This window comes from Schistocerca gregaria, chromosome 9 (assembly GCF_023897955.1).
Source record: "Schistocerca gregaria isolate iqSchGreg1 chromosome 9, iqSchGreg1.2, whole genome shotgun sequence".
NCBI lineage: Eukaryota > Metazoa > Arthropoda > Insecta > Orthoptera > Acrididae > Schistocerca > Schistocerca gregaria.
The window spans coordinates 133,253,967-133,280,049 of NC_064928.1; the positions used below are offsets into that span (position 1 = coordinate 133,253,967).

The window sequence follows — 26,083 nt, forward strand, 5'->3', positions numbered from 1 at the left end:
TAGTGCCAACAGTAAAATTCGGAGGCGGTGGTGTTACGGTGTGGTCGTTTTTCATGGAGGGGACTTGCACCCCTTGTTGTTTTACATGGGATTATCACACCACAGGCCTACATTGATGTTTTAAGCACCTTCTTGCTTCCCACAATTGAATAGCAGTTCGGGGATGGCGATTGCATCTTTCAACACGATCGAGCACCTTTTCATATTGCACGACCTGTGGCGGAATGGTTACTCGTCAATAACATCCTTGTAATGGACTGGTCTGCACAGAGTCCTGATCTGAATCCTATGGAACACTTTTGGGATGTTTTCGAACGCCGAATTCGTGCCAGGCCTCACCGACTGACATCGATACCTCTCCTCAGTGCAGCACTTTGTGGAGAATGGGCTGCCATTCCCAAGAAACCTTCCAGCACCTGATTGAACATATGCCTGCGAGAGTGGAAGCTGTCATGAAATCTAAGGGTGGGCCAACACCATATTGAATTCTAGCATTACCGGTGGAGGACGCCACGAACTTGTAAGTCATTTTTAGCCAGGTGTCCGGATACTTTTGATCACAGAGAGGTGTATATTTGTTAAAAAACTATGACAATCGAGAGAGTCGACTACGCAACTTTTAAAGAATTTTTAACATTCTAACTGTTTGCATGTGGCATTTTCGAGACATATTAAAGACAGCCCAGCAACTGCCTACACGATCTTGAGAAATCTCGTAAAAATTACACCGGTGATCCTGAAGTTGCCGCGCACTTAGAGTCTGTGACTCACCTCCCTGTCTTACAAGCGTGGGAGGACGTAGCAGAGCATGAAATTCCGTCCGTGGCGGTCACATTCCCTACTAAGAAGCATGTCTCGCCCTTTGTAATGTTCGATTCCCGGCCTGGTTGGAGATTTTCTCGGCTCGTGGACTGGGTGTTTTGTTGTCATCATCATTTCATCCTCATCAGCGGCACGGAAGTCGCCCAATGTGGCGTCGAATGAAATAAGACTTGCACTTGGCGGCCGAACGTCCTCGAATAGGGGCCTCCCGGCCAACGATGCCATACGCTCATTTCCTTTTTTATACTTAACATTCTTAAGTTTTGCTTACCAGTCTACAGATAAATCGCAACAACACGAAAAAGTTTGCGACATAAACTGCAGTTGCTAGGTGTGTTTCCACATCTGAAAGAATTCAAATTTCGCGCCAATCGCTTAAGAGAGCCACTATGCGGAGGAACACTGTAACTGTTGTGGGCGGTAGTTAAATTTGAGATTGGACTTGGTGAGGTGATGCTAGTCAAGAATGCCCTTAAGGTGACGAAGACGCCTTTATCAACGCCTCACTGAGTTTGAACGAGGTCGTCTAATAGGGTTATGAGAAGCTGGGTGTTCCCTCTGCGATACACCAGAAAGACTTGGTAGGAATGTTAGCCACTGTATATGACTGCTGGCAGCCGTGGCCACTAGAATGTACTGTCGCTCCGGACGGCCACGTGGCATTATCGAGTGGGAAGACCACCGTGTTTGGCGTATGGCTCTGGTGCATCTGCAGCAGGAATTTGAGCAGCAGTTGGCACAACAGCGACACAACGAACTTTTACATCAAGAACATCTCTGAGCCACACGCCCTCTATCGTGCATTCCACTGACCGCAAATCACCTTCATTTGCGACTTCTGTGTGTCAAGCGACAGTTCATTTCAGGGAGGGTGGAAGTCTGTTGTGTTTTCTGATGGAAGCTGATTCTGCCTTGGTGCCAGTGGTGTCCGTGTGTTGGTTGAGCCAGCTGAGGGCCTGCTGACAACATGCCTACAGGCTAGACGCACTGGACTTACATCTGGGTTTGTGATTTGCTATCCAATTTCGAATGACAGCAAGGGTACCCCCTAATCTGTCCCAGAGACTCTGACTGCAAATTTGTATTTCAAGCTGGTGTTCCGACCTGTCATGCTGCAATTCATTAACAGGTGTGTTTTCGAACAGGATAACGCACGTCCACATGCCGCAGTTCTAATCCAACATGCTCAACAGAGAGTCGACATGTTGCCTTGACCTACCTGATCACCAATCGAGCATGTATGGGACATCATCGGGCGAGAACTCCAGCGTCACCCACAAACAACATCAACTGTCCATACATTGACCTAGTTAATGCAAGAGGCAGGGAACTCCTACGCACAAACTGACGACAGGCCCTTGTACAACACTTTGCATGCACGCTTACATGCTTGCATTCAACATTCTGGCGATTATGCTGATTATTAACGCTTCAGAATTTCAAATTTTCAATGGCTTATCTGGCGCTTACATTAACAAATGGTAACCACTTAAATGAGTTTCCTAGGCAACTGTATTCCAAATGTTTCATTACTCTACACTGATTATTTTTTGGTTTTGCGATTTTTTTCTTGTAAAACAACAAACTGGTAGCCAAGATCGCAGGAATTCTTTTTATTCCATGATTACCAGTTTCGTGGAACCTAAAGCCGCCATCATCGTCTTAGGACCTGTATGTGTCTTAAGGTCTGATGATGGCGGCTTTAGTTTCGCCGAAAGCGGTAATCATGAAATAAACAGAATTACTGCGATCTTGGCTACCAGTTTATTCGAGAATGAAATTTTCACTCTACAGCGGAGTGTGCGCTGATACGAAACTTCCTGGCAGATTAAAACTGAGTTCGAGTCTCGGTCCGCCACAGCGTTTTAATCTGCCAGGAAGTATCATACCAGTTTATTGTTTAACAAGCATCTAGATCGCTCCCAAATAAGCACAATGTGCTCCCTACACTATTTTTTTCGCCCACATTATTGAGGTTACAATACGTAAAGGGAGAAGAAGAGGTGTACGTGCACTTGAAAGGACAGAGAAATGACGAACGCTGCCAGCGGTTGCGTCTACAGTACGAGACTGCCTGGAATTTTTGTGGCTATAAGCGAGGTGAGAGATAAGGCCCGCTCACACTCCACACTTAGACCGGAAGTGGTCCGGGGCGGTAGAACTGGGCAACGCTTCTTCGAAAGGCCTGCGCGCCGACACACACGGCCGCCTGCATGCTTGGCTGTGATTTATGAGACGCGCGCTTGACGCAGTGCTCGCCATGCAACGGTGAGAGCATCCGCAAGGAACCAACGCTGTCCGCCGATGCGATTGCCGGCTGAAACACGCACACTAACGCTGGCTCTCAAACTCTACGGCCAAAACAACGCACAAAATTCCCGTCAAGACCACGTTCAGCCCTTCGCCGTCTCGTTTTCACACCTTCTAAACAGTGAGCTAGTGGAAGTTCACAGAGCGTTATCTACACCTACATGGTTACTCTGCAAACAACGATTAAGTGCCTGGCAGAGCGTTCATCGAACCACTTTCACACTAATTCTCTATTATTCCACTCTCGAACAGCGCACGGAATAAAAGATCACTTATATACTTCCGTGCGAGAGCTGATTTCCTGTATTTTATTACGATCGTTTCTCCCTAACAAGGGAACCTCCCCATCGCACCCCCCTCAGATTTAGCTATAAGTTGGAACAGTGGATAGGCCTTGAAAAACTGAACACCGATCAATCAAGAAAACACGAAGAAGTTCTGCGGAACTATGAAAAAAATAAGCAAAATATACAAACTGAGTAGTCCATGCGCATGATAGCAACATGAACGGTACAAGGACAATGTTTCGCAGGAGCGCCGTGGTCCCGTGGTTAGCGTGAGCAGCTGCTGAAAGAGAGGTTCTTCGTTCCAGTCTTCCCTCGCGGGAAAAATTTTAATTTTTTATTTTCACACAATTATCAAAGCTCAGGCACTCACACGTAACCAACTTCGCTCTCCAAAATTTCAGGACATGTGCAGATATGCTTCAACATATGCAGGATTTGACGGTCTACCCACGGACGAATTTGAAAACGTTAAAAACATATGTTTTGACAGAGCACAGGGAAAACTGTGCGACTGTGAAACTGTTGCATTCATATGTTGCAGCTTATGTGACAAACTCTTATGTTTTCATCACTTTATTGGGAGTGATTATCACATCCACAAGGAAACCTATATCGGGCAAGGTAGAAGTATCTTTTTACCCATTCGCAAAGTATACAAGTTAGGTGTTCCTGTCATGTGACGCACATGCCGTCACCAGTGTCGTGTAGAATATATCAGGCGTGTTTCACTGTGGAGGAATCGGTTGACCTGTGACCTTGCGATCAAATGTTTTTGGTTCCCATTGGAGAGGCACGTCCTTTCGTCTACTAATCGCACGGTTTCGCGGTGCGGTCGCAAAACACAGACACTAAACTTTATTACAGTGAACAGAGACGTCAATGAACGAACGGACAGATTATAACTTCGCGAAAATAAAGAAAGTAAACTTTTCACTGTAGGGAAGGCTTCAACCAAGGACCTCTCGGTCCGCAGCTGCTCACGCTAACCACAGGACTACGACGCTCCTGACCTCGCAGTATCCTTGATGTTGCTTACGTTGCGCATTGACTTCTCAGTTTGTATATTTTACTTCTTTTTTTCATAGTTCCACACAAGTTCTTCCTGTTTTCTCGATTGATCTGTGTTCAGTTTTTCAAGGCCTATCCACTGTCCCAACTTATAATTAAATCTGAGGGGGGTGCAATGGGGAGGTTCCCTTGCAAGTAGATCAGCGTCAACAAAATGCGAGTGTGGTTTAGAAAGTTCTCCGAATCACCACAAGAGGTCAGCGCTAGGGCTAGGAGTTCTTCACAACGTATTCATTGGACTGTTGCCTGTACACACGTGCCACGTCAGTGGGAAGAGAGCCGTGGCGGTGACGTGGCTATGTTGTCCCCCGTAGTGATTTGAGAAGACGGAAAAAATCGAGATTCGAGCATGATTAAGTACTTCGTAAAGAAAGGTATTGAGAGCAAAGGACATTCATGCTGATTTCTAAAATACACTGGCGGACTCTGCTCCTTCATATTCAACTGTTGCCAAGTGGACAACTGAATTTAAATTTGGTCGGGAGAGATTAGATGATCATCCACGCAGTGGTTGGCCAAGACGTGTCACTACTCCAGAAATCATTGCAAAAGTTCACAAAGTGGTCATGGAGGATGTCCGATCGAAAGTGCGTGAAATTGCTCACACTTGCCAGATGTCATCTGAAAGGGTATATCACATTTTAACTGAAGAATCTTCAAGATGTGTGCCGCGAGAAGACAATGCGCGCCCGCACACATGTGCCGATGCCATGGCAAAATTACACGAATTAAAGTATGAATTGTTGCCACACCCGCCTTATTCACCTGGTAGGAAGGCTCCGTCAGACTTCTGTCTCTTCCCAAAACCGAAAATTTTTCTTCGTGGACGAAGATTCACTTCAAACGAAGAAGTGATAGCCGGAGTTGACAACTATTTTGCAGGCCTGGAGGAAACTCGTTTTCGATATGGAATTAAGGCACTGGAACATCGTTGGACCAAGCGCATTAACCTACAAGGAGACTACATTGAAAACTAGAAAAGTTTCAGTTATGTAAATACTTTTTTTCTATTCAGTTCCTAGAGCTTTTCAAACCACCCTCGTATTTTAGCATTCGGAGGAGAAAGCTGGTAACTGAAATTTGACGAGAAGGTCCTGCCGCAACAAAAATCACCTGTATCACGTCCGTGACACTCTCGTCCCTACTTCTCGATGATACAAACTGTGCTCCTCTTCTTTGAACTTCCCCACAGACATTGAGATGCATGAGAAATAGCTTTTGATTGAAACGGAGCACGAATTACTCAAACCACACTCATCCAGTGTTTGGTAATGAGACCACTTAGCGACTTCCAACAAGCCTTAAACATAATTTCAAACCTTTTCTAAAAATTTTCTCGCTTTCTTAGCGCCAAATATCTTTTGTTAAGTAATCAGACTTAAATGCTGTATTAATACGGGAGATCGATTCTGTAAGGAATCAGGAATTTACCGGAACGGAATATAAAGTTGCTAAGTTTGCACACTCGTGTCTTTGTTCTGAAAATGAAACACCTTGAAATCTCTAATATCTTTGTAAATATGTTCAATTGATAAATGAAACTACAAATTATTAATACTGGCGTACTATGTAACCTATCATATTGTCTTGCAGAGTACACACTATGTGATCAAAAGTATCCGGACACCCCCAAAAACATACGTTTTTCACATTAGGTACATTGTGCTGCCACCTACAGCCAGGTACTCCGTATCAGCGACCTCAGTAGACACCGTGAGAGAGCAGAATGGGGCGCTCCGAGGAACCCAAGGACTTCTAACGTGGTCAGGTGATTGGGTGTCACTTGTGTCATACGTCTGTACGTGAGATTTCCACACTCCTAAACATCCCTAGGCCCACTGTGTACGACGTGATACTGATGTGGAAACGTAAAGAGACACGCACAGCAAAAATAGTGCATGCTTACTTCGTCTGTTGACTGACAGAGACTGCCGACAGTTGAAGAGGGTCGTAATGTGTAATAGGCAAATGTCTATTCAGACCGTCACAGGAATTCCAAACTGCATCAGGATCCACTGCAAGTACTATGACAGTTAGGCGGGAGGTGAGAAAACTTGATCCAGCGGTTGCTCGTAAGCCACACATCACGTCAGTAAATGCCTCGCTTAGTGTAAGGAGCGTAAACAATGGACGATTGACAGTGGAAAAACGTTGTGTGGAGTAACGAATCACGGTACACAAAGTGGCGATCCGATGGCAGGGTGTGAGTCTGGCGAATGCCTGGTGAACATCACCTGCTTGCGTGTGTAGTGCCAACAGTAAAATTCGGAGGTGGTGGTGTTATGCTGTGCTCGTTTTTCATGGAGGGGCCTTGAACCCCTTGTTGTTTTGCGTGGCACTATCACAGCACAGGCCTACATTGATGTTTTAACATTTCTTGCTTCCCACTGTTGTATATAAATTCGGGGATGGCGAAGTTGGTCGTGTTACGGTGTGGTCGTTTTTCATGGAGGGGTCTTGCACCCTTTGTATTGCGAGGCACTATCACATCACAGGCCTACATTGATGTTTTAAGCACCTTCTTGCCTCCCACTGTTGAAGAGCAATTCGGGGATGGCGATTCCATCTTTCAACACGGTCGAGCATCTGTTTATAATACACGGCCTGTGGTGGAGTGGTTACACGACAATAACATCCCTGTAATTTGGGTTAGATAAAGCAGCAATCAGTCGTAGAATTAAGTTGCTTTAATATGACATTTATAGACACAGCGCAGAATAGATTTCGACCTGTGTCAGGTCATTATCAATGCAGTGCGGAATTGTAGCAGTTGTTCGTGCTCAAGTGAATGTTTACACAGTTCAACCATTAATGGTTGCTGTTACATATTCAGCTTCAAGAATCAGAGCCCTGGACAAGCAGATTTGTATCAATCTCAACATGAGAAGCTAAGTAAACTTGAAAGTTTATTGTAATCTTCACTCCTCTCAAGCCTTCATAAAAGACTTCGCTTATTAATTACTTAGACTGTATCTTGTTTAATGTGGATAATAGAGGGATGAAGGAAGGAGGGGGAGATTACACCCTGCACAACTCTGCCTGCTATCCAAGGAAAAGTAATGGATTGTTTTAATATTCTGTGTCATCCTGCACCACTGACTGGAAACTGGCAGCAGCCTGACGAGGGAATTACCACACCACAACACAAACGGTTGCCTTTGGAGTTATGCTATGAGTGTGAAGCACAAACTACTGATGAATGGCATCTCATTGTGTTGAGCGATGAGCTGGATTTCTCCCTAACTCCGGATGGACATCATTGGCGAGTGTAGTCGTGAACAGGGGAGAGGTCCCACTCTTGTGGAGAAGCACATCAGTCTTTCTCCAAACGTCATGGTCGGGGAAAGAGGAGGAGAGAGGGGTCATCAGGTATAACTTAAGGACACAGCTGTTAGTGACATCAGACATCCGTGAGTCTTGCCCCTCATGTGACAGTATCAGGCTGCCATCTTTCAACAGGACAATACTTGTCCACACATGACACGTGTCTGTATAAAGTGTCTCCATGATACTGAGGTACACCACTGGGCAGCAAGATTCCCACATCTCTCCCCCTTAGGATACACGCGAGACCAGCTCGGACATTGACCCTGTCCCACTGACAGTATCGAGATTATTAAGGAACAGTTGCAACAGCTGTGGGCCAGCTTGCCACAGGAGAGGGTACAACTTTATGACGTCCTTCTGAGTCGAAACTGAGCATTCATCTACACCAGAGGAGTCAACACCGTACCTAAGTGGGCTCAATTACCCAAGTTCTTTGTAAATTTGACTCGGTCACTGACATAACATTATTCGCCCATGCCTCTCCCCCCTTCTGGTTGCTCAATTTTTTTCCCAACTAGAATTCTCCCTGCCCCCCCCCCTACCAGTTCACCCTGTATTTGGCTGCTAAAACCCTGACTATACCATGGGTCATTATGCAAACGCCAGGAAACGTTAGCGACAGCCCCGGACATTTGCCCAAGCCCCGCCCATTTACCCCCCTCCACACCAACCAAGAGCGCATCAATATAATCTTTGGTAGTCCTCGTTGCTGTCGTGTTTTTGTTCATCGTTTTTTGTTTCATACTACCAGTGTTTTGCTGTTAGTACTTCTTAGCAGTTTTTGTAATACTGTCAAAATTAAACATAGATATGCACTCTCAATAAAGTTATCATACACAAGGTACCTAATCGTGACTGTTGTGGCCAACTGCTGTCAAAACTAATATCTAACAGAAATTAAAGTACGATAAGATGTGTAGGAATGACACTGACGAAATTATGGCATATGTTAGCAATAGGCAGCTCTTGAGCTCTCAAACACTGAAGAAGAACTCAAAGTAATCTCGTGTCTGCTATAAACAAGCACTCATAAGGGTTCACAAGTACAAATTCACCCATTACACAGGCAAATATTAATGAAGAATGTCACTGTATAAATATCTGACTGCTTGCATTACGCATTTCTACATTGTCCCACTCTTATATTCTTTAGTCTTAATGAGGTAATCAGAAACAAACCAAGACATCGACTTTGCCTTGTTTATGCACAACATTGACTTTAGACAATCGAGATAATGGACAGCATCCTTGGCGATACTACCAATTAATATTTCCCAACAGAATTTCTTACAGTACGTGAGGTGACGGAAATTTGCGCTCACTGCAGTTAACAAATATCAGACTTTTTGATATAGTGCAGATGAAAGCTCATGGAATAAAATAGACAGTGTGGATACCATTTTTATTTTTCTTTCTTATTGATGATTTTTCAACTCACATATTCAATGAACATATTTCTATTTCTTTTCACAATGGTACCGGAAAAACTGTATTTCGTACTAACTACTGATTTTCTCCCTTGTTATGACTGGAATATCTGTGATACAAACAACTTTGATGTTGGAACATGCGGCAGACTATGGGCGGAGCTTAGGATATGGATTGGTGTGGAGGGGGGTGAATGGGCGGGACTTGTGCACCATCCGGGGCTGTCGCCAACGTTACGTACAAACGCCTCGCTCTTCCTAGAGAAAGAAAAACACAAAAAAATTTAAAAAAAGATCTGTGTTGAAAAAGTTTATTAACGGCACAGTAAAGATGCTCGCGGAAATAAGTAAAAAAAGTGTTTTGAAAATAAGAAATGAAATGAAATTTGGGAAAGACGAAATGAGATGAAAGCGACATCTGTGATTATGTGACATTAGAGGAAATTTGGAAGCGCCATTACGTAGAAAACTACAGTCAATACAGTCGGGTGTCGAAGGTCAAAGTGCAACGAAAAATTGGAGAACCATTTCGTCTACAGGGAAAGTAACATCAAATGGAACTATTTTGTCTGTATGGCTGCTTGTATTCAAACTGAATCTTTTCTACACCAGATTGCAGAGTTTCGACTTCACTGTCATTTTCAGGTAGAAAATCATTAACATGTGTATTAGGATCCAGTCCTTCATTTTTAAAATACTGTATTCAGTATTTATGAATGATCTTTTAAAACAACGCGCTTGTTCACTTATTCGTCAGAATAACAGTGCAGTTAGCTAATCATCAAGCAGAAAAATCGTCTTCTCAAACAAAAATAAGTACACATCATAAATTACCTCATCTTTTTAAATTCAGCGTAGCCCTGTATCCATGCATAAACAAAAACAGTGGGAGTAATTGTGACTGGGCTTTGGAACACACCAAACTGCCTCAAATGAAAAAACTTACTGGACTAAGATGTTGAAATGGAAAAATCCAAAATTATTATGGAAAATAAAACGATCTTGCAACAGGACAAAATGTTACCCACAAATTTACTGCTGTGATTGAAAAAGAGAGCGAGATTGTTACCGAGGAGTGGTCAGGTGCAACTACAGTTTTTTTGTTTACTAACTACAGGAAATGAGTTGGGGAAAAGACATGAAAAGGTTATTTGTGCTGTAACTGAGCCCTGCACAGGGTTGGAATCAAATTTATTTTATGGTGGAGCACAAAAATTTGAAGATCCCTAGACCAAATACATTGCGGTTCAATTGAGAAATAAATTTGTTACATTTCTTTTCACCAATCTCGGTAGTCCATCCTCATATGGTGATAATGATTTTTTTGTTTGACTGGATTGCACAAGCAAATATCTGGTGTCATAACATATACTCATTCATAATGAATGGGAAAAACACCAGATTTCAAGCCAGAAACATCACCTGCAGAGTTAATAATAGTTGCAGATGTTCTTATAGTTCAAAGATGAAAATGGTTTGAATGGAAATTCAGCTAATGATATTGGATTATCTGACTGGCACCTGTTTATAATAAAATTTGTTTCATGGAGTCACAATAACATGTCATAAAATCTCAAAAGATGCAATCGTTATAAATTATGATAATAATATATCAATATATCTACTAAAACTAAGTGTGGTGTGTCTGTGTGTGTCATCAAAACTGTGCAGGAGAATTTCGCAGCCACATGGGGGTTAAATGGTGTGGTAACCCTCGATCCCCCATTCGTGAAGAAGGTTTTGTTTTGAAACTGCAAAGTTAGTTACATAGATATGGATGTCCGGAAGGTCAACCAGTCTAAATGTAAATATGGTTTATCTATATGTACTACTATAACTCTGCCACCCATTTCTGCAGCCCCATGGGGGTTATGTGGTAGTTCTCCAACCTCCATCCACGAAGAAGGTTTTGGTTTGGAAATACAGAGGCTGAGTTCGAAGATATGATGTCAAAAGATGCCACCACAACTATTGTAGGAAGTCGGTGAAGCAGCTAAGGATTGAGTGCTGAAGTGGCCAAGACTGGCCAGAATGTTCCTACTGGAATCCTGGAGACTGCTGTCTTCCACAAGAGCATAGAACGTTCTAGATCTTTGAAGTAACTTAGATTTAATGGGAATGCATTGCTTATACTTTCTGGAGATTGTTGGCAAATGCTTCCTGTTATTCCAGAATCAACTCCAGCAATGAATTCAGTGCATTTTTGAAACAGCCATTTCTCTGGCTTGAGTGAAGGAAGTACAATCAAGAACAAATATGGGAGTTCGACTTTTCAATGGTGTTGAAGCAAGACATTTTGGCAAAGTATTTACAAATGGGCGAAGACGTTCACGTAGCTGCTTTTGTAAGTGTCCAAATTGGACTAAGATGTGATTTATATATCATTCTCAACAGTCCCCTTGAATCAACTGTTAAAGTTCTTCCAAATGTCGTTCAAAATTACACAAGCTGGTTATCTGAATGAGCCTTTTAGCAGTGAAAAACAAAGTAGCTGATGACATCAATTTAAAAATTCAAGACAAGGTTCCTGGTGAGGAAAAAATACCTAAATCATCTATTTTCTCACCGAAAGTTTGAATTCAGTGCAAGTATCAGGATTAAAAATAGAATCACAAATTATTTAGTTGAGAAATTTAGATTCACCAAGATTACCTGCTGGAATAATAATAATGACTGTGTTCTCAAAAAAGGAACTGAAGTAAAAATAAAGTCAGGAAAAGATAAAGAAAACAAACATTTATTGAAAGAAGTCCATTCATACCTAATGAACTGACATTTTCATTGAAAGGACTGATTAACATTTAGTATTACAATAAATAAGGCACAAAGATAAACATTAATATATTGTAGTATTAATTTAAAAGAATCAATCTTTATTCACAGGCAGTTACACGTAGCTTACTCTAGAATGGGAAACCTAAAGAATTTATTGTATATCTACTCATCAAATAATAAGACGATGAATGTAGTTCATAAGCAAAAATGTTGTTATTCTTGGATGTTGATGAATGTTTCTGAATGTTCTAAAGCATTTTCAAACAATCCAGTAATGAGGCCAAATATTTGTATTGGTTAACAAATGACTATACTTTTTGTATTCTATGGAAATATAGTATGATTTAAATACAAAGTTTCTGGGATGACAGTAAATTGAGTTCTACTATCATCAAGATTTTACCGTGTATAATGGTGAAGACTGCTGAACACTGAGGGAATAAAAAGTGTAGCTGTCTCTAATAACTCCGTGAAATTGAACAGCAGTAGAAGAACATGTCCACCTAATTACAGGGCATTCTTGGTAAAAGATATGAGAAGAAGATTGATATCTATTAAACCGCCAAACACATGAAACAACTGCACTGCTAAATACAGACGTAACTGCTTAACTGTATATATCGACATTGAGCATCTATGATTTAAAACGCCAATGAACACATTGTTTTGGAAATAAACATTTGAGACATGTACACTCTCTTTTTATTTTGTTTATTTATCCAATGACTAGTTTCTGGGTTACAACCAAAATTTCAAGCAATTATTCCTACAATTATCCAATCTGTCAATATGAAACATAGCATTACCACTGGTCTGTGTGTGAAAGATAAATAAACGAAATAGAAAATAAGTGTAATTATGGAACATCAGTTTCCAAAACAAATCCTTCGTCAGTTCCAGACCTAGCAATAAAATTATCCTTGCAAAGTAATGTGGAAGTTTATGAACCAGAAACCATAGAAAGTTGTAGTCCCTGGGTGACAATAATTGGCTAACACAGTTGCCATGCCCCATCAAGTATTATCAGATTTATGTATTTTGTAACTCTGCAGTCTTGGAAATATTGTTGGCAGTTTAAGTTCACTTTTTAATGTTTATGAAGTAGAAGTACAATGGAGAGAAGCTTACAAATGATTGATCTATCATTCTTGAATGTTCTCCAGAAAAACGTCATTTATGGCAAATGTAGCATTTTTAGAATTCCATCTCACCTCGACTTTCCTGAAGTGCCTCCTTTGAAGAAATATGTCTGATTTCGAATATTGTTTCAGACAGGGGTAGAACTACCAAAAAGTTCGAGTATGTTTGAACTATATGAAAGAGAACATGTGAAAACAATCAAATTGAAAATGCAATCAGGCTTCAATGACGGAACATAAATGTTCTGTGGGAGAATTAAGAGGCCGCCGTATAAATAATTGTAAATTTACTTAAAGTGACCTCACCCTATGTAACTTGAAAGGTCATCACTTAAAATATTCAATAAGATAATCATGCTTATGGAAAAAACTACAGTGAAATGAACTGTATACTCAGTCACTTACCTCTCACTTCCAGTAAAACTATCCAACAACCCGGAAGCGAATCCTGTATCCAGACAAGCAATTCGTACTCATGTCTTTGTCAGACGGAAATAACAGTCCAGAGGCATCACAAAATTGTGAGTCCAACAACAGAAGTTTTCAATAGGAAACCAAACTCAGTTGCACAAAGTTTAACAGGCAACCAGAATAGAACACACACACTCTCTCTAACTGTCACTGTCACAATGTCTGTTTGGGACAATGGGCAGGGCGTTTCTGGGGAGCCTATATCCCCTCCACTTCTCTGATTGGCCGCCACATCACGATTTCGTAGCCTGAAGTCTGGAGAGGGGAGAGTGGGGGGAAGAGCCTTGAGTGGGGAAGGGGGAGGTGGAATCTATGGTGGGAGAAGAGGGGAGGGTAAGTGAGTTCGATTATTACCACCCTATAATATTTCAAGAGGAAAGTTAAGAATGCTATTATTTCAGTTCAAACATATTCCTCCTAGAATTTTATCTTGTCTTTGCCCAACAGACAGAGCTCGTGTTTGTAAAATATTAAGTTTGATATTTTTGGTTTGGTATGAACATGATTATTGACTACATAAAGATTTCTTCTGTTTGGACTACAACAAACCAAATTAAAAAAGACCTCCTATAAAATCTGATATTTGTTTCAAGCACCTTTTACAAAACCCAATAATTAATTGATTGGAATTTTTTACATAAACAACATTTTTAATCCAACTTACGTAAATGCTTTTTGTCTTGGAAACAGAAGTTCTGCAGCTACACTTATCTCTACTACTAAAATGGCACTCTAGTCTGAATCTCCTTGATAAAGACGATGTTAGTTGTGCACTATGGAATCTGAATGCCCCTTTGTGGACATATCCATTACACTTGAAGGAAGGTGAAGAAACCACCATAGATCACTCCTGCTCACACCCAATCTGTTTCATATCTCATGTTGTGATGGACTAGAATATAACAATTTTCAGACTTGCAAGTTGGCACATATAGTGATAGTCACACACAAAATGTTCAAATGTGTGTGAGTCCCCAAGGGACCAAACTGCTGAGGTCATCAGTCCCTAGACTTACACACTACTCAAACTAACTTACACTAAGAACAAGACACACACCCTTACCCAAGGGAGGACACAAACATCTGGCAGGAAGGGCATACACAAAAATCAACATATTCACAAAACTTTTTAGTAAGAACAACAACAAAAAGTATGTTGAACATATCATGATTTTCAAAATACAAATCTACCTCAAGAACTAATCTGCCACCCTTTTATAAAACTCCACCAGAAACAACTATTAAGGCTGGATTTGGAAATTTATTAATTATGGGCATTATTATTTCAAGGAGTATGTAGTATAAAAGGCTTGATAAATCTCATATAATATGTAGAGAGCTATTAACATGAACTGTATTTAAAAGCAGATTAGTGCAAAATGATATGAACAGAAAAATGAAACACAGTAGAGTGAATGTTGGTTGGGTTTGAAGAGTGATTTGTGCCTGCTATCTGCTATGAAGCTTCTGGAGAGTTAAAGTATTAATCCTGTATTTTGACATTTAACCTGCACTATGTACTACAAATGAATCTACAAAAATGTATAATTACTACCTTTATTTGGGCTGTAACTGAATTTTACTCTCGGCAACCTGCATTTTTGACTTGGTCCATTACCTGTGGTGTGCTCTGATCAAAAAATAATAGCACCACAGTATTTAAATAATGTTGAGAGAATGACCATATACTTCTAAAAAATTTCAAATTCTGAGCGTACTACCACAGTATTTAAATAATGTTGAGAGAAGGACCATATACTTCTAAAAAATTTCAAATTATGAGCGTACTACCTGAAGTTATTTGACACACCCAAAGTTGATGACACAAATAGTACTTAAAGTATTGAAATCCTTGACCAAAACAGTAAAACTTTCAACTTTTATTGTCTCTGCAAAAAACACCCAAGAAAGTGGATGGTACTGCAAGTCTTAAAATGTTATCTGTAATTTGTGGTGTGCTCTGATCAAAAAATGGTAGCACCACAGCAGTTATCTATTTCTGACATAATATCCTTTTAATAAAAGAAGTACAGCACAAGCTATGAAGACAGTGAGTGAAATTACTTGACTCGGAGGACAGCTGCCACACTCATTTCTATTGTAAAACTACAATGATGTTTTTAAGTCTAAAAGAAGTGTACTGATGGTTCAGACACTTACCTTGCTATGATGAACAATTCATCAGCAGATCAGCACCAATCTTTGATCGTTGGCCGAAAACCTGCTTTCATTCCATTGTCCAGTTACAAGGAGTGCATACCGCTTACCAGGAATGTCCTAAAACAAAATCGACAAAAAACACTACTGTCGTTATCCAGTGCGATGCAAAACGGTATAAAGTCCAATCTTTTCACGTTACTGTACACCCAAGAACAGAAGAAAGCAATTGCAAAAATATTTCGCTAGTGCAAAATAGAACAGTCGGCTAGAAGTGGTCTCACATAGTTCCACCATCAGAATGACTGCAAGGAACGATAGGTTTCTGTGAATCACCTCCCCCCCCCCCCCATGTCAGCTGACTGTTCGTTATGTCGACCAGACATTGGCTGGTTTCTGGTGATCCAGAACCACCTGAGGAGGGGAGAGGTGGCAGCCACCATTCACTGGAATTTTCGAGGGACCAGCAGCAAAAATTGCATTTACACTCAAACTAACATTGTGCATCTATCACTAACCGTATTGCGAATGGCAAAAATTTTATGCAAGTAATATTCCTATTTTGGGACGTTACATTCATTAGATATGAACTATCAACTTAATAATGTGTTTTATATCTTGTAATTTGGTACATAACTTTTAACGTCGACTATTTTCACTTATTCATAAATGTTTATGTCTTTCCTTTTCTGTGAAAATATAGCATAATCTAATTAGAAAGTTTCTGGCATGACAGTAACTGGAGCTCAACTATCATCAAGGCTTTACCTTGTAAAATGATAAAGACTGCTGGACACTGGAGGAAGAAAAAATGTACCTGCCTCTAACAACTAGATGAAATTACATAGAGGTAGAAAAATGTGTCCACCTAATCACAGAGCATTCTGGGTAAGAGATATGAGTAGAAGACGACTAGTTTCTGAGCTGCAGCCACAATTTCAAGCAATTATTCCTGCAATTATGCAAGCTGTCATTCTGAAACACAGCGTTACCACTGGTCTGTGTGGTAGTGTAGTTATGGAATGTCGGTTTCCAAAACAAATCCTTCCTCTGCTACAGACCAGCCAATAAGTGTAGTTATGAAATGTCCGTTTTCAAAATAAATCCTTCATCAGCTACAGACTGGCCAATAAAATTGTCCTTGTAAAATAGTGAACCAGCAAACTGTAGGACTTTGTAGTCTCTTGGTGACAGTAAATGGGCAACACAGTTGCCACCTCTTATAAAGTACTACCAAATTTATGTGAGCATTTTTTAACCCTCCAATGTGAGAAATACTTTTGGTAACTCGGGTTCGCTTTTTTATGCATATGAAGTGGAGGTGCAATTGTCACAAGCTGACAAATGATTGATCTATCATCCAAATAAGTTCCCATGAAAAACGTAATTTATGGCAGAAGATGCATTTTTAGAATTCCATGTCACCTCGACTTTCTTGAGCTGCATCTTTTGTATGAATATGTATTGTTGCAAATATTCTTTCAGACATGTCACACATTCTATGTGACTTCAAAGGTCATCACATAAGAACTTGAGATAATCATGCTTATTGAACAAAGTCACAGTCTAAGTAACTGTAAGTTCAGTCACTTACCTCTCACTTCCAGTAAAACTACCCAATGATCCACAAGCGAATCCTATATCCAGATAAGCAATTGGCACTCATGACCCTGTCAGAGAGAAAGAAGAGTCCAAGGATATCACAAAATTGTGAGACCAACAACAGGAGCAGGCAGTAAGAAACCAAACTAAGTTGCACAAAGTTCAACAGCCAACCAGAACAGGACGTACAGTCTCTCCAACTGTTACTGTCACAATGCTTTTCTGAGAAAACGGTAGGGCATTTCTGTGGAGCCTCTATCCCCTCCACTTCTCTGATTGGCCGCCACATCGCCATTTCGTATCCTGGAGAGGGGAGAGTGGGGGGAAGAGCTCTGAGTGGGGGAAGGGGGAGGTGGAATCTAGGGTGGGTGAAGGGGAAGTGTTCTCGATTATTACCACCCTATAATATTTCGAGAGAAAAATTAAGAATGGTGTTTTTCAGTGCAATAAATACTTGTTGTACAATTTTATTGTGTCATTGCCCAACTGACAGAATTCCTATTGCTAAACCTCTTCTGTTAGTAAAATCTTGAGCTTGTTGTTTTGGTTCTATATTAAGATGATTATTGACTTTGGAAAGATTCTGCTGTTTGGGCTACAACATAGCCACTAAAAAGTGACATCCTATAACATGTGATATTTGTTTCAAGCTCCCAGTTACACAACCCATTAATTAACTGATTAGAATTTTCTTCATAAGCAACATTTTTAAATCAGCTTATATAAAGGGTTCTTGTTTTGGGAACAAAAGTTCCACAATTTGACTCTATTTTTATCTGCAAATAAGGAGAAGAACATAAAAAATTATTTAAGTGATACAGCAATAAATTTCAGTTCAAGAGATTGTCCTCTCGGAAGTATGTCCAAATGTGGTCTACTAATATAATTGCCCTGTAGTCTGAATATCCGTGATAAATACAACCTTAGTTGTGCACTAGGGAGTCTGAAAGCACCTTTGTGGACTTTTTCATTAGACTTAAAACATGTCGAAGATATCATGGAGGATCATCCTAATTCACAATCAACTTGTCACATCTCCCACGTTGTGAGGTCTAAAATATCACAATATTCACGTCTGCAAGTTAACATATACACTGACATTCTGCACAAAACTGGACACAGTCACTAAAATCGTTTAATAAGAATAAAATCAATTCGAATATTACATGATTTCCAAAATGCAAATCTACCACAATAAACTAAATTGTCAAGCCTATATAAAACTGTATCAAAAACAATTATTATGGTTGGATTTGGAAATTTATTGATTATGAGCATTATTACATTTGTTAAGTATTTCAAGAATTGTAACGTAAGTTTAGTGTCAGCAGCCTGCGTTCTTGACCTGGTCCATGTTCTGTGGTGTGCTATGATGAAAAATAGTAGCACCACAGTATGTAAACAATGTTGCGATAAAGCTATTTATCTATTTAAAAAAAGAACAACTAAATTATGTGGGCACTGACTGAAATTAGTTGGTTGCACCCAAAGTTGCTGACACAAATAGCACTTGCAATATTGAAATACTTCACGTAAGATGGTAAAACTTTAAACTTTTAGTGTCTTAGCAAAGTAAAATTCAAGGAAATGAATGATAGTAATACTTTACTTTCTATTTATAAAAAAAAACCAAGGAAATGGATGGTATTGCAAGTCTAAAGACTTCATCTCTCTCCTGTGGTGTGCTCTGAACAAGTAATGGTAGCACCACAGCAGTTATATATTTCTGACATAATATCTTTTTAATAAAATAATATAGCACAAATTATGAAGGTACTGAGTGAAATTATTTGGTTCACAGAATATTGCCACACACAATGTTATCAGCTGCCACACCCAATGTTGCTCTTGGGTTACTCGATATATTTTCTGTAAAATAGCAACGACACTTTCAAGTGTAAAGACAGTGTACTGCTTTTTCAGACACTTACCCCGCTCTGATGTATAATTTCTGAACGAATCGGCGCCAGTCTTTGGTCGTTGGCCTTAAACCTGCCCTCACTCCAATGCCAAGCTAAAAAGAGTGCATGTCGATCACGAATGTCCCATATCCAGATAAACAATTAGCACTCATGGCCTTGACAGATGGAAAGAAGAGCCCAAAAATATGACAAAACTGTGAGACTAACAACAGGAGCAGGCAGTAAGAAACCAAACTAAGTTGCACAAGTTCAACAGCCAACCAGAACAGGACGTACAGTCTCTCCGACTGTCACTGCCACAATGCTAGTCTGGGACAAAGGTAGGGCATTTCTGTGGAGCCTCTATCCCCTCCACTTCTCTGATTGGCCGCCACATCGCCATTTCGTATCCTGGAGAGGGGAGAGTGGGGGGAAGAGCTCTGAGTGGGGGAAGGGGGAGGTGGAATCTAAGGTGGGAGAAGGGGAAGTGTGCTCGATTATTACCACCCTATAATATTTCGAGAGAAAAATTAAGAATGGTGTTTTTCAGTGCAATAAATACTTGTTGTACAATTTTATTGTGTCATTGCCCAACTGACAGAATTCCTATTGCTAAACCTCTTCTGTTGGTAAAATCTTGAGCTTGTTATTTTGGTTCTATATTAAGATGATTATTGACTTTGGAAAGATTCTGCTGTTTGGGCTACAACATAGCCACTAAAAAGTGACATCCTATAACATGTGATATTTGTTTCAAGCTCCCAGTTACACAACCCATTAATTAACTGATTAGAATTTTCTTCATAAGCAACATTTTTAAATCAGCTTATATAAATGGTTCTTGTTTTGGGAACAAAAGTTCCACAATTTGACTCTATTTTTATCTGCAAATAAGGAGAAGAACATAAAAAATTATTTAAGTGATACAGCAATAAATTTCAGTTCAAGAGATTGTCCTCTCGGAAGTATGTCCAAATGTGGTCTACTAATATAATTGCCCTGTAGTCTGAATATCCGTGATAAATACAACCTTAGTTGTGCACTAGGGAGTCTGAAAGCACCTTTGTGGACTTTTTCATTAGACTTAAAACATGTCGAAGATATCATGGAGGATCATCCTAATTCACAATCAACTTGTCACATATCCCACATTGTGAGGTCTAGAATATCACAACATTCACGTCTGCAAGTTAACACATACACTGACGTTCTGCACAAAACTGGACACAGTCACTAAAATCGTTTAATAAGAATAAAATCAATTCGAATATTACATGATTTCCAAAATGCAAATCTACCATAATAAACTAAATTGTCAAGCCTACATAAAACTGTATCAAAAACAATTATTATGGTTGGAATTGGAAATTTATTGATTATGAGCATTATTACATTTGTTAAGTATTTCAAGAATTGTAACGTAAGTTTAGTGTCAGCAGCCTGCGTTCTTGACCTGGTCCATGTTCTGTGGTGTGCTCTGATGAAAAATAGTAGCACCACAGTATGTAAATAATGTTGCGATAAAGCTATTTATCTATTTAAAAAAAGAACAACTAAATTATGTGGGCACTGACTGAAATTAGTTGGTTGCACCCAAAGTTGCTGACACAAATAGCACTTGCAATATTGAAATACTTCACGTAAGATGGTAAAACTTTAAACTTTTAGTGTCTTAGCAAAGCAAAATCCAAGGAAATGAATGATAGTAATACTTTACTTTCTATTTATAAAAAAAAACCAAGGAAATGGATGGTATTGCAAGTCTAAAGACTTCATCTCTCTCCTGTGGTGTGCTCTGAACAAGTAATGGTAGCACCACAGCAGTTATATATTTCTGACATAATATCTTTTTAATAAAATAATATAGCACAAATTATGAAGGTACTGAGTGAAATTATTTGGTTCACAGAATATTGCCACACACAATGTTATCAGCTGCCACACCCAATGTTGCTCTTGGGTTACTCGATATATTTTCTGTAAAATAGCAACGACACTTTCAAGTGTAAAGACAGTGTACTGCTTTTTCAGACACTTACCCCGCTCTGATGTATAATTTCTGAACGAATCGGCGCCAGTCTTTGGTCGTTGGCCTTAAACCTGCCCTCACTCCAATGCCAAGCTAAAAAGAGTGCATGTCGATCACGAATGTCCCATATCCAGATAAACAATTAGCACTCATGGCCTTGACAGATGGAAAGAAGAGCCCAAAAATATGACAAAACTGTGAGACTAACAACAGGAGCAGGCAGTAAGAAACCAAACTAAGTTGCACAAGTTCAACAGCCAACCAGAACAGGACGTACAGTCTCTCCGACTGTCACTGCCACAATGCTAGTCTGGGACAAAGGTAGGGCATTTCTGTGGAGCCTCTATCCCCTCCACTTCTCTGATTGGCCGCCACATCGCCACTTCGTATCCTGGAGAGGGGAGAGTGGGGGGAAGAGCTCTGAATGTGGAAATCGACGAAAAATACTACTTTAGGTGACAAATGTCACGTGGAATCGTAGAAAGTCCAATTTTTTCACTTTACTGCACTCCCAAGAACAGGAAAATGCTATTACAAAAATTTGTAGTTAGTGCGAAGTAGAAAGCTGCCCAGAAGTGGTCTCAATCACTTTGCACCATCGCGATGGCTGTAAGGAATGATCGGACCAGTTTTCTTTAAAACACCTTTCCCTCCATGTCTGCTGACTGTTCGCCACATCGACCTGCTATTGGCTGGTTTCTGGTGACTCAATCCACCTGTGGGGGAGAGAGGTGGTAACCACCATTCACTGGAATATTTGAGTGACCTATAAGAACCATTGCATGTACACTGTAACTAACATTCCTTCTAAAGATTATAAGTATCCATGTCTGATCTGTAATGCAAATGGAAAAATTGCATTCAAGTAAAATTCGTGCTTTGGGATGTTAAAACTTAAAAAAAAATGTTTTTCGTACTTTGATTTACTAGAAACCCATGGAAATATCGGGGTATTACTGAATACTTTTTCAAAATCTGGAGACTGTGTGAAGTAAGTGGTTGTTTTAACCACTTACTTGACAACATGAAAAATGTATAACTTTCACAGAAAAACAACTTGTCAATGTTTCAAGAACAAGTTATTACATAAATACCGAAATTGCATGCCGTCACTTCCCCTTTCATTTTTTGAGCAGAAAGAGAGGTCACTTATTTCTATCTGTACGTGTCCGGTTTTGATTCTGTACGTTTACATTTCTACCAATATCAATGCCGCCAAAGGCTGGACTTTTGTCAGAAAGTAAATGTCATCAACTTGTAGATATTGTTCAGAGGTATGTCCTCTCATGAAATTTATTTTTCCGTTTCGTACCGATATATGTTTGTAACTTGGGTTAGTAAAAAGTAGTTTTAGGCATCCAGTACCTAGAGCATGTGAAGTACAAAAAGAGAGCTTTTTAACAAGCAGAAGAAGTGAGCCTAAAACCGCAAATTTCGGTTATGATAGACAGATGGTAAAGAATAATAAAACATGCTATCGAGATTTAGCGCTCATTTTAGGATTTAATTGCTACGGCTGTGCAATCTAACTCAAGAGTTTCACTTGGTTGAGGTCTACGTATGCAACCAAAAGCATGTGTTTGGTTTGGTTGAGGTTTAGGTAGTGATTCCTCCGTTTCTACGCCCTTCATAAATAGGCTCCTCCCAGGATTTCTGTGTCAGCCATTTTGGTTTTGAAAATGAAGGGGGCAGCTTATACATTATAAGATTTAGCTCGAGGAAATGAGTGGGTGATCTTTCGATATAGAAAATATACCAGAAAATTTTAGGCATCCCTCGTCCCCCCCCCCCCCCCCCCCCCTCCTACGAAATCAAATAGGTTTACGACTGAAATGTTAACGTGAAAATAGTAAGAACCATTTTAGTCACTCTTAATCACTGCAAAAAAGAAAAAGAGTTGAGGAAAACACAAAACAGGTAGACCCAGCAAAAAGTTGAGGCAGCGACCAAAATTACTTTTCCTGAAGTGTTTTAACGAAAATGAAATCTACAGGCAATAGGCTGACCATAGGGTAAAGAAGATGAATTACGGTTAGCAACTTATACAATGTAGGTGTTACACTTAAATAGCTTCAACTGCACTCATAATCACAAGAAACAACTCGAGTGATCTTCAAAGAAGCTCAAAGATGACTGTATAAGGATTACGATGACTCAATTAGATTTTTTGACCACAAGCAAGTTATACTTCGCCTGTTTTTCTTTTAGCATACATGTTTCAGCATTTTATATGATATCTTCATCTTTTCTTATTATTCTGCCTCCTATTACGCTATTAATTACTTTGTGCCGACAGTCTCTTGTAATATACATGTGACAGTTCTCTTGTCTACCGTCGTAGGCTATACACATATTAAGACATTTATTTTGCTTACTATCTATGTTTTAACCATTGGAACCGCATTTTATTTCAAGCCACGAATTTTCTGCCTTCATCTCATGTATTACTGCAGGTACAATAGCCGGCCTCGGTGGCCGAGCGGTTCTAGGCGCTTCAATTCGGAACCACGCGACTGCTACGGTCGCAGGTTCGAATCCTGAATCGGGCATGAATGTAATGTGTGTGATGTCCTTAGGTTAGTTAGGTTTAAGTAATACTGAGTTCTAGGGGACTGATGACCTCAGATGTTAAGTCCCATAGCGCTCGGAGCCATTTGAATTTGAGCTGCAATAATTCATGTGCTGTGTAACATACGGGAAATTACGGCAGAAAGCGTGCTTTCATCGTAAAAGGATTGACGGATCGATTTAAACTGATGGGCGTTAAACAGCGCGGCTCTTTCACAAAATAGTGGTACTGGTGAAAACGGAAAGCAAAAGCTATATAATGGTAGCCACAGGAACAGAAAATGTCACATACAATTCGTAGCAGAGCTTGTCATACCGTTGTCGCATGTGAAAATAATTGACGAAACAGTGCAAAGCTGTAAAAAATTCGGTCGATCGCGGAACTAATAATGAGCCAGCTACTAAAAATCAGGATGAAAACTACGTTCAATTATACTGGGGAAGGGCTCTGACGCCACACGAAATGTGAGCGATTTTCGTGCTCATGTTTCGTCATCGCCTTAAATGACCAGCATGTTCGTCGGTGGAGTTGTTTCCCTTCTGTCAGGACACAAAACATGGGGCATTAAAACTTGATGCACCGTGGCTCTGGCGCCGCAAACACTGTATTCCGATACGTCTTCGTCTTAAAATAAAATTCATGTTCGAATAGTTAAAACAGCGTCTTAACAAGACGATAGTATCGAAAACTATGACAAGTATACTACATGATTCTACCAGTAGTAACAGCGCTACCGGTGACAGAGTAACAAAGGAAGACCACTGAAGGTAGTTCGTAAAGTCCTGAAGCATCTCTCGATAAAAAAAAAATATATAAAAGGAATTTAAAGTAATTATGCCTTGCATGAGGCAGAAACTCTGAAAATTTAGAAGAGCTACCATGTCCAAAAGCTTCTTGTTTCAACCGTAAGACAGAATTACGTTTACAGAACTTAATAATTGTGAGTTGCGTCGACAGTACAACTGGGTACCATTTACTGTCTTCTAAACACACATCTAAGTCAGTGCGCAGTACTAACTTTTTCTCATTTTCTGTGGCGTCCTCAGAAAGAATGGTAACGCCACTCACAGGTAGTTATAATGGACTCGTAACAGATCTTCCGAATGACAAGAAAAGAGAGCAAAAACTGCCGCTGTGCAAAATTATTTTTCTTCCTGAAAAGCGGCCATACTCATAACATCTTAAGCAGACTGGACTTAAAAATATACCGAGCGAGGTGGCTCAGTGGTTAGGACACTGGACTCGCATTCGGGAGGACGACGGTTCAATACCGTCTCCGGCCATCCTGATTTAGGTTTTCCGTGATTTCCCTAAATTGTTTCAGACAAATGCCGGGATGGTTCCTTTGAAAGGGCACGGCCGATTTCCTTCCCAATCCTTCCCTAACCCGAGCTTGCGCTCCGTCTCTAATGACCTCGTTGTCGACGGGACGTTAAACACTAACCACCACCACCACCACCACTTAAAAATACTTCAGTTACAGTAACAATGATGGTGAGTTCATTCAGTGCCGCAAATCACAAATTGTTTAATCACTTACCCGTCTCCTGCGGTAAATCTTCGGGGAAGTCAGTGCTGAATCGTTGGCAGACGTCAGATGCTGAGGCGAAAGAATAAAACTCTCGCACCTCCGAATCTCCCGCGCGGCAGGTGTTGAGGAAAGCAAAGGAACTAATCCCTGTAGCGCAGTAGTGAAGCAAACTACAGAGAAACGCAATCGCGAAAGGAATTCGGACGCGCGTTCTTCCAACAGCAGGCCGGAAGCGTTCGTCCCCTCTCGCAGTGTAATCCTGCCAGCGCTCCGATTGGTTGTCGCGAAGTCTGCTGATTGGCCGCTTTCTGAAAACGCTCATCTTCCCTACAGTAATGACCTTCACCGTTTTGGAGGGAAAGAACGGTTTTTCAAGATTCGGTAATAGCTTCACATGGCACACAGAGAGAGTGAAAGACACATATTTTATAAACGAAAATTCGTCCAACTAAACAAAAAAAGGCATAAAGGCATTAGCTCTTTTTTTAGTTTTACCTGTTACGGTACCCACGGCTTTCTCTTTATTCCTTGACGTCTTTTCCCAACTATGAAAGGGAGCTCAGGACGTGCCGATCATGGATTTACTTCAAACTTTGTACACTTTTAGTAGTCCATTAGGACAACGTAGTTTTCAAGCAGTAAGGGGTACTACTTAGGCGACTGCGAGA

At 40.3% G+C, this 26,083-nt stretch overlaps 1 protein-coding gene across 3 annotated transcripts in view; it reads right to left on the reverse strand.

The window, feature by feature from the left end:
* Nucleotides 1–25,665, reverse strand: part of LOC126292153 (uncharacterized) — a 45,348-nt gene extending 19,683 nt beyond the window's left edge. Inside the window, exons 1-3 of one of the 3 annotated variants that reach the window (XM_049985993.1) lie at nucleotides 19,317–19,610; nucleotides 17,378–17,453; nucleotides 15,787–15,903 (exon numbers count right to left, since the gene is read on the reverse strand). The gene's annotated coding sequence lies outside the window, so the exon portion shown is untranslated. Of the gene's footprint in view, nucleotides 1–15,786; nucleotides 15,904–17,377; nucleotides 17,454–19,316; nucleotides 19,619–25,424 lie in introns of those variants that run through there. The other 2 variants (XM_049985994.1, XM_049985992.1) reach the window with 2 other exon arrangements.
* Nucleotides 25,666–26,083: the final 418 nt, after the last annotated feature.